Source organism: Galeopterus variegatus, unplaced genomic scaffold (assembly GCF_000696425.1).
Source record: "Galeopterus variegatus unplaced genomic scaffold, G_variegatus-3.0.2 Scaffold1258, whole genome shotgun sequence".
NCBI classification, from domain to species: domain Eukaryota; kingdom Metazoa; phylum Chordata; class Mammalia; order Dermoptera; family Cynocephalidae; genus Galeopterus; species Galeopterus variegatus.
The window spans coordinates 110554-122542 of record NW_007727369.1 but is presented as its reverse complement, the minus strand read 5'-3'; the positions used below and the strand labels follow the sequence as shown (position 1 = coordinate 122542).

The 11989-nt window shown below is 35.2% G+C and overlaps 1 protein-coding gene across 2 annotated transcripts in view; it reads left to right on the top strand.

The window, feature by feature from the left end:
- NYAP2 (neuronal tyrosine-phosphorylated phosphoinositide-3-kinase adaptor 2) overlaps positions 1-11989 on the top strand; it is a 289251-nt gene that overhangs the window by 269094 nt on the left and 8168 nt on the right. The window lies entirely within an intron of this gene.

Genomic DNA, 11989 nt, shown 5'->3' with positions numbered 1-11989 from the left:
AGGCCCATGCCACCTCATTTGTAGCTCCTCTGAAGGATGTCTTCTTGGGCAATTAAAAAAAAAAAAAAGCATGGGAAGCAGGAGAGGAGAAATGGAAGAAAGCAAGATGGAAGATAAAGGTAGCAAGGAAAGGGCTATGTTTTGAACTCTTGTCTTGGTAGATCATGGGCTACAGGTAAACTGCTTGCTCTGGAGCTAATTTTGGCTTTCTCATAAAAGGTGTTCATGTTTTCCTGCCTGTCCATACTACCTCCATAAAGATTTACATAAACTTGCTTAAAAGGAAAAATGTCCAACCTTTTTTGGGAAAGTCCAATTGCAGTGAGTCCAATTAGTTTATGGGAAAAATCACAATTGTTATTTTGATTACATGGGGAGTAAGTGCTAGTTTTGAGTTAGGTTGAAATGTCTCAGGCTTTAGGTCAATGTGGCTAAGACATGGAATCACAGAATAAGAGGAAATTTATTACGATGGCATGGTCAGGGAGACGTAGACCGCAATGCCTGCAGCTTCCTAGAAGGCAATGGAAATAAGCACTTTCTCACTTTGATAGAATCGAGACTACAGAAAATATTTTCCTGCTATACAAAAAGTTTCATTACCAGTGAAATAAAAAATGGCAACTGGGTGCTGAGATGACAGCGGGGATTAGGTTGAACCGGAAAGACAAGCCTACTTAAGGAGGGCAGAGAAACCTCGGCTCCAGCTAACTGTTGTCACGTTCCTCTGACTTTTCAAGGGAAGGCACCCATGGCCTTGTTTTCACCTTCTCTCTCCTTCTGCCCCACCTTTCTCTTCCTCTCTCTTAATATGGAATCTCCTGATTTGCTTTTTCACATAGGCTCAAAAATTTTAAGTATTGTGCTGTTTATACAATACACAGCTGTGAGCCCGACGCAGCTGTGCATTCACAGTTTGGACCCTCTGGTCCTTTCTAACCTGAGGCCCGGACAGGTGGAGTAATTTGCCAAGAGCTAGTAAAATAGCAAGCTGGTTCCAGAACTGAATTATTGTGATTGCTAGTGTGTTCCTCCTTCTATAACATAGTTATGCTCATATTGGGCAATTCATTCTAATGGAGAAAAAATATTTCACATCTTCTTCCCAGGACAATTCAAAATTATGAGAACTAGAAATAGTTTTTAGCTGGTTCAGCAATTTTATTAAAGTCTGTATCTTGAGATTTAGCCTATTCTGCTTGCTTAGGAACCTCCCTCTCTTTTGTTAGATAAAGCAAATGTTTACTGATATGTGACTCTCCTTTATTTATCTGTGGCCACGTCCATATGCACTGTTAAAAACCAGTATTTTATTATGAAATTAAATTTGAAATTAAACTAATGCTAATGAAAGTGACTAGGAGAATACAGTTAATGAAAAACATCAATGAATTTGTTGTAATTGAATTTTATCTTGTAATGCTGCTTGCTCCTTCAGGGAATGTCTCTTTAAGGCCTTCTACTTATAAACTTCTTTCTCATTTAAAAGCATAAATTAGCTCTGAAAGCTGCTCAGAGGTTTTTTTCCTTTATTAAAAATAATTAGTTTAATCAGTTAATAGCTGAAATTGTAACTGTAGTCTTTATTAGGTTTAATTGCTGAGATATATATTTTGTCTTTATGGAAAAAATATATTACATTTTTTTCTATAGTCATTTTTACCTTCCAAGAGCAAAGGCTTTATAATCATAAAATAATAAAAAAGCCAAATCAAGAATCACATATATATATATATATGTTTTAATGTTATACAATGGTTCTGCCTGTGGACATAGACATAATATTTTTATAATTAAACATGAATCAGCCTTCCTCTGAAAAGCCTCGTCTTGCATTGTAATGTATCAATGTATTGTATCATATATCACTTATGCTTACGTTAGATGTCCTTAACAACTTTATACAGATTTTAAGCAGCAAAATTTTAAGCCAATTTCAGACTCTCAAGAATTAAATCACAAGTCAACTCTTCCTCATGCAATATTATCATTATTTCTCAAAGTAATTGCACTTTTCAGCAACTTTACACAGAATAATACACTCATTACACCTGTACGTATGCTCTGTATACACGCATAAAGGTGCAAATGCCATGCCATCCACACCTGGACGGATGGCGCATTATTGGATGGATAGGTTTTGATCATAGTCTTTCACCACAGCACGTGTGCTAAGTCACATACACTTGCCATCTTGTACTTCCCATTTGTTCCTAAAAGATACAGAGTTAACATCCTGTTATGTCAACTGGCTTTTGCATTTAATTGTTATCTTGTAATAGGAAAATGTGATATATTTTCTAGACTTTGAAATTTTATTCTTCCCTAAAATTTTGCTACAGCAAAGAGTTTTTTAAATGATAATTTTATGCAATTAGCATCTTTTTTCATGATGGTATGAAAACCATCCCTGGCCCTTTTCTTTTATGAAGCCTTTCTCATGGGTTTTTTCTTCTAATGGAACTCAGTGCATAAGCTAACACTTTTGTGCAACTCAGTCAAGAGACACTAATAGCTCACCATACTTGGAGAAGCATACCTATGTTTGGAAGGATTACTGTATTTGCTTGCTACCATGAGACTGAGGAAAAGAGGATTTATTGAAATAAGCTACAGTGTGGCTGGTGAAATAAAAAGAAAAATAACTTCAGAGTGACTTATTCTGGTGCATTACCCAGAGCAGGTAATGTATTTTCAGTACACAATTATAAGGTAGTGCTATCAGCAAGTAAGTGATTTGGAGGTTCTTATATAGCAAGAAAACAACCATTGTTCTAATGTTATTGTAATTGTTATTATTCACAATTGGACCTGTCCTCTATCGGGATGTTCCACACATTAAATATTTTAGTAACAACTTCTTTAAGAAGGAAGTTAGGGGCAAGGTAAAGCGATGAAAAGAGAACTCGCTTTGCAATTCAATCTTGGGATGCTAAAGTCAATCAAGTGGCAATATTCTGGTGCCTTACGAGTGTTTCCTTGTGTATTAGAGGCAAGGAAGCTGAACTGCGGATAGAGGGTCTGATGTGGGGGAGGGAGGTTATCGTGTTCCACTTGGTTGATAATCCCTTTTCACACACAGGATGGAATCTGTCTCCAGAGACTGCTAAATGATCTTTAACCTCTTCTGAACTTGATTTTCACACCCAGAAAATGATGATCACAGGGTTATTGTGAGGCTGAAATGAAATGAAGGGTGCATCGTGCTCTCACAGTACCTTGCCCACTGGGAGGAAGCGCTACGGTTATTGTGCCCTTGACCTCAATAATAATAAAGATGAGGAGGATGGTAGTCATGATAGTAATGACAAATAATAAGATCAAAATTTCATCTCTCCACCAAAGTTTTGATAGTTTATCAATCCTCAAATATTTCAGCAGCAAACTTTACTATCATTATTTAATCTCGTAATCTTTTTCATGCTGTTTGTTATATGAAGTAAAAGTACCATAACAATCGTGTGTGTGTCTGTGTGTGTTTTGCCACTGTGGACCATTTAAGTCACAATTAGCTGTGAGACAATCTGGTGTAATAATAAAGGCACAGAGACAGACTTTAGCATTTGATATATTTACCATTGAATTTAAATTCCAATTCTGCTTTCTACTAAGCACATGATGCTGTGCATGTTACTTAATCTTTTCAAGTTTCATTCCATCATATAAAAATAGCAATAAGGCATGCTTAAGAGTTATTAAGCTTTATGGGAATTGATGTATGCTCACTGCCTCAGTGCCTGGAACATAATGGTGCGCAATCATTGTTGCTGGTATTATTATGTTGTTGATGTTATGATTACTACTTAGATTGTGAAAATCTTTCACTCTGAAGTCACATGATCAAAGGTGTATATAACTTGCCAACTTATTTTAGAACTTTTATAAAACTATCGAAGAATGTTTTGAGATCATTCCCTCAGATCATCAACAATCTCACGATATGCGATTTTATTAACTTTAGGTCACCCCTTGTTCTTAAGTGACATTATTGACTTATATAGTCTTCAGTAAACTTCTATCATTTGATTTTTTAAATAACATGACAACTAAAAGGCTTGTAGAAAGTTTTAATAATTTAATCATAAATGTATGACATATGCATATAAATATACATAAAAAATGCATACATATCTAAATGTATGCACGATGGGTGGACTATGCTTGCAGTAATTTGCTAAGACAAAAGTCTATTTGATTTCTACCCCCAAAACCTCAGTTGATTCTTTAGTTGTGTGCTGTGCCCAGTATGTATGGACAGAGAATCAGAAGGGACAGACCATAAGAGAATGTTTCTAACCCATCTTGACTTAGTATAACTTCTTATCATCTTTTACTAAAGCTTCTGTATTTCTCAAAATGTGACACTCAGACTATCTCCCATCAGAATCACCTCAGAGGGCCGGCCCGTGGCTCACTCGGTAGAGTGCGGTGCTGATAACACCAAGGCCATGGGTTCGGATCCCATATAGGGATGGCCAGTTCACTCACTGGGTGAGCGTGGTGCTGACAGAATCACCTCAGAAAGCTAATAAAACCATAGGTGCCTAAGCCCCACCTTACCAAGAGCTNATATATTTTCTAGACTTTGAAATTTTATTCTTCCCTAAAATTTTGCTACAGCAAAGAGTTTCTTAAATGATAGTTTTATGCAATTAGCATCTTTTTTCATGATGGTATGAAAACCATCCCTGGCCCTTTTCTTTTATGAAGCCTTTCTCATGGGTTTTTTCTTCTAATGGAACTCAGTGCATAAGCTAACACTTTTGTGCAACTCAGTCAAGAGACACTAATAGCTCACCATACTTGGAGAAGCATACCTATGTTTGGAAGGATTACTGTATTTGCTTGCTACCATGAGACTGAGGAAAAGAGGATTTATTGAAATAAGCTACAGTGTGGCTGGTGAAATAAAAAGAAAAATAACTTCAGAGTGACTTATTCTGGTGCATTACCCAGAGCAGGTAATGTATTTTCAGTACACAATTATAAGGTAGTGCTATCAGCAAGTAAGTGATTTGGAGGTTCTTATATAGCAAGAAAACAACCATTGTTCTAATGTTATTGTAATTGTTATTATTCACAATTGGACCTGTCCTCTATCGGGATGTTCCACACATTAAATATTTTAGTAACAACTTCTTTAAGAAGGAAGTTAGGGGCAAGGTAAAGCGATGAAAAGAGAACTCGCTTTGCAATTCAATCTTGGGATGCTAAAGTCAATCAAGTGGCAATATTCTGGTGCCTTACGAGTGTTTCCTTGTGTATTAGAGGCAAGGAAGCTGAACTGCGGATAGAGGGTCTGATGTGGGGGAGGGAGGTTATCGTGTTCCACTTGGTTGATAATCCCTTTTCACACACAGGATGGAATCTGTCTCCAGAGACTGCTAAATGATCTTTAACCTCTTCTGAACTTGATTTTCACACCCAGAAAATGATGATCACAGGGTTATTGTGAGGCTGAAATGAAATGAAGGGTGCATCGTGCTCTCACAGTACCTTGCCCACTGGGAGGAAGCGCTACGGTTATTGTGCCCTTGACCTCAATAATAATAAAGATGAGGAGGATGGTAGTCATGATAGTAATGACAAATAATAAGATCAAAATTTCATCTCTCCACCAAAGTTTTGATAGTTTATCAATCCTCAAATATTTCAGCAGCAAACTTTACTATCATTATTTAATCTCGTAATCTTTTTCATGCTGTTTGTTATATGAAGTAAAAGTACCATAACAATCGTGTGTGTGTCTGTGTGTGTTTTGCCACTGTGGACCATTTAAGTCACAATTAGCTGTGAGACAATCTGGTGTAATAATAAAGGCACAGAGACAGACTTTAGCATTTGATATATTTACCATTGAATTTAAATTCCAATTCTGCTTTCTACTAAGCACATGATGCTGTGCATGTTACTTAATCTTTTCAAGTTTCATTCCATCATATAAAAATAGCAATAAGGCATGCTTAAGAGTTATTAAGCTTTATGGGAATTGATGTATGCTCACTGCCTCAGTGCCTGGAACATAATGGTGCGCAATCATTGTTGCTGGTATTATTATGTTGTTGATGTTATGATTACTACTTAGATTGTGAAAATCTTTCACTCTGAAGTCACATGATCAAAGGTGTATATAACTTGCCAACTTATTTTAGAACTTTTATAAAACTATCGAAGAATGTTTTGAGATCATTCCCTCAGATCATCAACAATCTCACGATATGCGATTTTATTAACTTTAGGTCACCCCTTGTTCTTAAGTGACATTATTGACTTATATAGTCTTCAGTAAACTTCTATCATTTGATTTTTTAAATAACATGACAACTAAAAGGCTTGTAGAAAGTTTTAATAATTTAATCATAAATGTATGACATATGCATATAAATATACATAAAAAATGCATACATATCTAAATGTATGCACGATGGGTGGACTATGCTTGCAGTAATTTGCTAAGACAAAAGTCTATTTGATTTCTACCCCCAAAACCTCAGTTGATTCTTTAGTTGTGTGCTGTGCCCAGTATGTATGGACAGAGAATCAGAAGGGACAGACCATAAGAGAATGTTTCTAACCCATCTTGACTTAGTATAACTTCTTATCATCTTTTACTAAAGCTTCTGTATTTCTCAAAATGTGACACTCAGACTATCTCCCATCAGAATCACCTTATACGAAGTTATACGACTTATCGTGCATGACATTTCCAGATTTAGGTATTTATCCATCCATAGACGTCTTTTCAAAGGTATGAAAAGACTTTTCATCACTATTGTGATGTCCACTTTATGGATGAAGAACTGAGGCTCTGTGAATAGGGAACATACCAAAGAGTATTGGTATTTTCCAATTCGTAAAGTATTGGAAAATACCATCCAAAACCCTTCCACCCTAAGTCTGGCTATAGCCATATAAAAAAAAATGAGATAGAACACAAGTTGTCCATAGCAATTTACTTCCTCTCACTTTGTGTACCCAAGGCCATGGGTTCGGATCCCATATAGGGATGGCCAGTTCACTCACTGGGTGAGCGTGGTGCTGACAGAATCACCTCAGAAAGCTAATAAAACCATAGGTGCCTAAGCCCCACCTTACCAAGAGCTAGGGTCAGAATCTCAGGGAGTGATGCTTAAGAATTTGCAATATAATGAAGTCCCAAGAAGGCTGAATGAATGCCAAGGCTTAGGGAGCATTGATTTGCCCCTCAACCTGAGCCAAAGGCCAAGGATTAATGCCCAGAGTCTGAGAAAGAGATATTCTCAGCTGTAAAGCACCCACTACATGCCTCAGGTTTAGATTTGCCTAAAAATTCTTTCATAAAACCTATGTTCTGAGTCAACATTGCTAATAAGTGAGAGAAAACTATAAAGGAATAATTAAAGAAACACCCAATCAATAAATCAGTTAAAGATGAAAAAAATTACAGACAAAACTATGACAAAACCTAAAGCTATACCAAAAGTGTGTATTAATTTAAATAATATGATCAAAGTAAAAAAGCTAGGACAGTTTTATATATAATATTTAATTATCATAATATCTAGACAAAAAAGCATAATTAAGTTCTACAACATCATTAATGTGAGATTGAAGCCCCTGATCAAATTGAGGCCAATGGAATTGAAAAGTTCCTACTTTTTTGGCATTGCACACTTACATTATCTGTTCAAATAACTTCATTCTGGCCTTCATAAAAAGAGAGAAAAATCACTTAGTGTGGAACTGTCTTTCTAGCCTTGAATTTATACTTTTCAAAGTTGCGTAAATAGTGTTTACAAGTGATTGTAAGGCTCCATGAGTTATTTGACTATACCTTTTAAACATTTTGCATAAAAAAATACTAAGAGGTAGGATACCTCTACATGCTTTCAAAATATCAATTATTTTATAACATATACTTGGGGAAAACCATGCTCATTCAAAGAAAAAGACTTTTTTGCTTTCTGTGTGATGATCACTTCAAAGACTTGTGATTTGATAGCTAAGTAATAAATCAATTTTATTAATAAATATGCTGACAAGTGCAGATTAATCACAATCCTTCCACCTCTACGTTGTATCAATTTCCAAAGGGTTATTGAGAGTTTATGTTGCTTCCTATACTTTTTAAAGTTGACCCCTTCTTTCCAAACTATAGTTGAAAAATAATAAAGAAAGGAAAAAATATATAATTCACTAAAATTAGGAAATGTTCTCAAAATAAACTTTTGTTTTCATGTTGATTCACCACAGTGATACATCACAGGCAACTAAGTAACTGCTACAGAGTTATTAAAACAGGGGATTGACCTAGTATTAAATCTCTTATCTAGAGAATTTAAACCAAGTTATTTATTTTATCTCTTTAACTGCGTGTTCTGAATTTTCTTATATTGATGGAATTATAAAATGTATTGTCAACATGCCCAAATAATTTATCTAAATTAACTTCCAGAACTGATTTCTGATCTGAGTCTCATCATTTGGGGTTTATCTAATGAGCCAAACTTGGTATAAAAAATACTGCAAGCTCATGTGAATCAATGCTGTTGCCTTTGTTTTATAGCTCTTTCCATAGCACCAATATCGACACCATCCTTTTTTAGCCTTACTATCAGACAGCTCTAATAGGTACTTGTATTAAGGGTCAACTGGCCATTCACTCAGTTGAAAGCATATTTAGGAACAAGTGTGAAGATCAGGAAATAGTAGTTTGATCTGATAACCATTTATTATGATGAAGATAAATGGAAACTCAATAAGTTTTCTCATGTTTAATTCATCCATTAATCAGTCATTTCCCTATGTCTTACAGTTCTGGGATATCATTTGTGTGAACTTTTTAGGTACATTTATCATAATAAAGTAGTTACTTATTATTTTATGAATTAGTTGTATTTTTCATCTTTCCAATATTTTAGGGGTTAGCAAATTTTATTTCCATAAGGGGCCAGATTGTAAATATTTTAGGCTTTGTGAGCCATATGGTCTCTGTCCCAACTACTCAAATCTACTTCGTAGACAATACATCAGCAAATGGGCATGTCTGTGTGCCAAAAATATTTTCTTTTTATATACTCTCATTTGAATTTCATATAATTTCCACTTGTCATGAAATATTCTTCTTTTGGTTTTTTTCAACTATTTAACAATGTTAAAAAAAAAAGAAGAAGAATTCTTGCTCATGAGCTGCACAAACACAGGCAGTGAGCTGTATTTCGCTAGTGGTGGCAGCTGGCAGACTCCTGCCCGTTTTCTTGAATATATATGTAAAAAAGTCATGATAGTTATATGTTTATTTTTTCTGTATGTTATATTAGTAAAGAACCAACCTCTTTGCCCACCAAATAGGAATGGGAGAACATTCTCTATGACAGTAGTAACACCCCTGCTGACGTCATGACTCCTAAGGATAGCGAGGGTACATTTGCAGGTGACTCACTACCTCCCATAATTCCTAAAGAAGTTTCTTCCCCTTTTTGCATCACACCCACTGGACTTCATGCCTTCTCTTCTGTGTCGCCTCATGAACATTATCCATGCTCTCCTGGAGAAACTTTCTGTAAAGATAAAATCCACAGAACTTTGGTAATTCCAGCTTCCTTTTCACCCAGGTTAAAACTTATACTTCCTATGCAGGAAATGATAATTTCTCATAAAATAGGTTATCCAGGTTGGGAAAGGTGGCACAGAGAGAGCAACACAGGACTGATAGATTATTTCCCCTCAGATCAGCTGAAAATTAGTATTGATTGTGTGTCTATTATTTAGCAAATTAAATTTCACTCACCAGGCTCAAGACTCATAGTGAACTTAATTCCAAGACCAACATGGAACTTGCTTGACATTGCATCCTGTCTCCTAACTCTTTGATAAATGATTATTTTTCACATGCTAACTAATGAAGCAAAGCAAATTAAATTTCACTCACCAGGCTCAAGACTCATAGTGAACTTAATTCCAAGACCAACACGGAACTTGCTTGACATTGCATCCTGTCTCCTAACTCTTTGATAAATGATTATTTTTCACATGCTAACTAATGAAGCACAAAAATCAAAATCAATAGAGATATGCATGCTTCTATCAGTTTTATTCTGATGTCATTTTTAATATTGAAATGCTCCAAGTGCTTATTTCACAGTATTTTTTCTATTTAAAATTAATGTATTTTGGAAAATTGAATACTTAAATATTATAGCGATTTATTATTTTGCTGCATGCTTTAGAAATAATTTTAGAAATAATTCTTTGTTCTTTGGGAAAAATATACTCAATCACAGGAAGTACTAAGTTTCATTTCCTAGAGAAAGTAATAATTGAAGTGAACTAAAGAATCCTTCTCATTTATGTTACTACTGATACACTGGAGAATCATTAGATGAGATCATTATAATGTACGGGGCTTTATCTCTTTACATACTTTTTAGTTCACTTCCTCTTACAACCATGTCAAGTGTGAATTATGTACCAACACATATACTATATGTATAAATTATGTACAAAGTAAGAAAATGTACATGTGAAGTATATACAAATATACATACTATGCATATATAAATTATGTACAATATTTATACAATGTATATAGAAAGTTCAGAGACACATGATTTTTCAATGTCATGCAACTATCAGAATCTCAATCAAGTCATTTAAGTCTCTCCATTATACCATATTGTTTCATTTTATGCATGAAAGATGCAGTTCAAACTAGCATTTAGCAAGAATATGATTTAAAAAAAATATACACTATATACATATATATATTTTTAAATTTTATTATACTTTTAGAATTACAAAGAAGTTAAAGAGATTGTGCAGAGGTTTGCTATATATTCCACATCTGTTGTTTCCCCCATCATTATACCTTACCTTACTATAATTCACTTGTCACAACTAATGAATCATTAGCTGACACATTATTATAAGTTAAAGTCCACTCTCTCCCAATTCCCTTAGTTTTTATGTAATGTCCTTTCTCTGCTCTAGAGTCCCATCCAGGACAGCACATAAATTACATTTAGTCATTGGGTTCCATTAACCTTCTTTAGACAGTGACAGTTTCTCAGACTTTGCTTAGTTTGGATGACCTTGGCATCTTTAAAGATTACTGGTCTGGTATTTTGTAGAATGTCTCTCAATTTGGGGTTGCCTGTTGTTTTTTCTCATGAGTACAGTGAAGTTAATGGGTTTGGGGGAGGAAGACAGCAGAGGTAAAGCGCTGCCTTTCTCATCACATCATAACAAGGATGCATACTACTCACACGACTTACAGCTGTTGATCATCTGCTGGAGATGGTGTTTGTGGGTGTCTTGTCCATTAGGGCCGCTATAACAAAATACCATAAACTGAGTAGCTTCTAAACAACAGAAAGTTGTTTCTCATAGTTCAGAGGCTGGGAAGTACAAGATCAGGGTGCCAGCATGCTTGGGTTCTGGTGAGCACCCTCTTCCAGTTTCTGGACCTCCAGCTTCTTGCTGTGTCCTCACATGGCAGAAGGGGGAAGACCTCCCTCGGACCTCCCTCGGATCACTTTTATAAGCCCCCCCCCCACATGCTGTCCTTTTTGGAAAGAAGTTGTTGTGTTTAGCTGATACATGAAAGGTGGAGATTTACGTTTCACCTCCTTGAGGAAGAGTTTCACTTGATTTTATTTGCATGAACTTAATATCCAAGAATATGTTAATACGAAAATTGTCTCTAAGAGATGTGTGTCCATGGTAAATGAACAATTGTGTTACAATTGTCTCCAAATGTGTACTTACTTACTGATGTATATTTTTTTTTTCTTTTCTTCATGGTATATACAATAAATGCATTTAGACTAAAGATAAGAAATAAGGCCAATTAATTAAATAACTAAACAAGAGGACTTTATATACTGGGATCAATTGTAAATTAGTTGTTACAGACAGTTTCCAAAGTTTTTTAAACTCTGGGGAGAGGTGGAATGGTATTTTATAGTTCTACTTTAACAATATGAAGAATTTTGTGATTAAAAAAATAGAA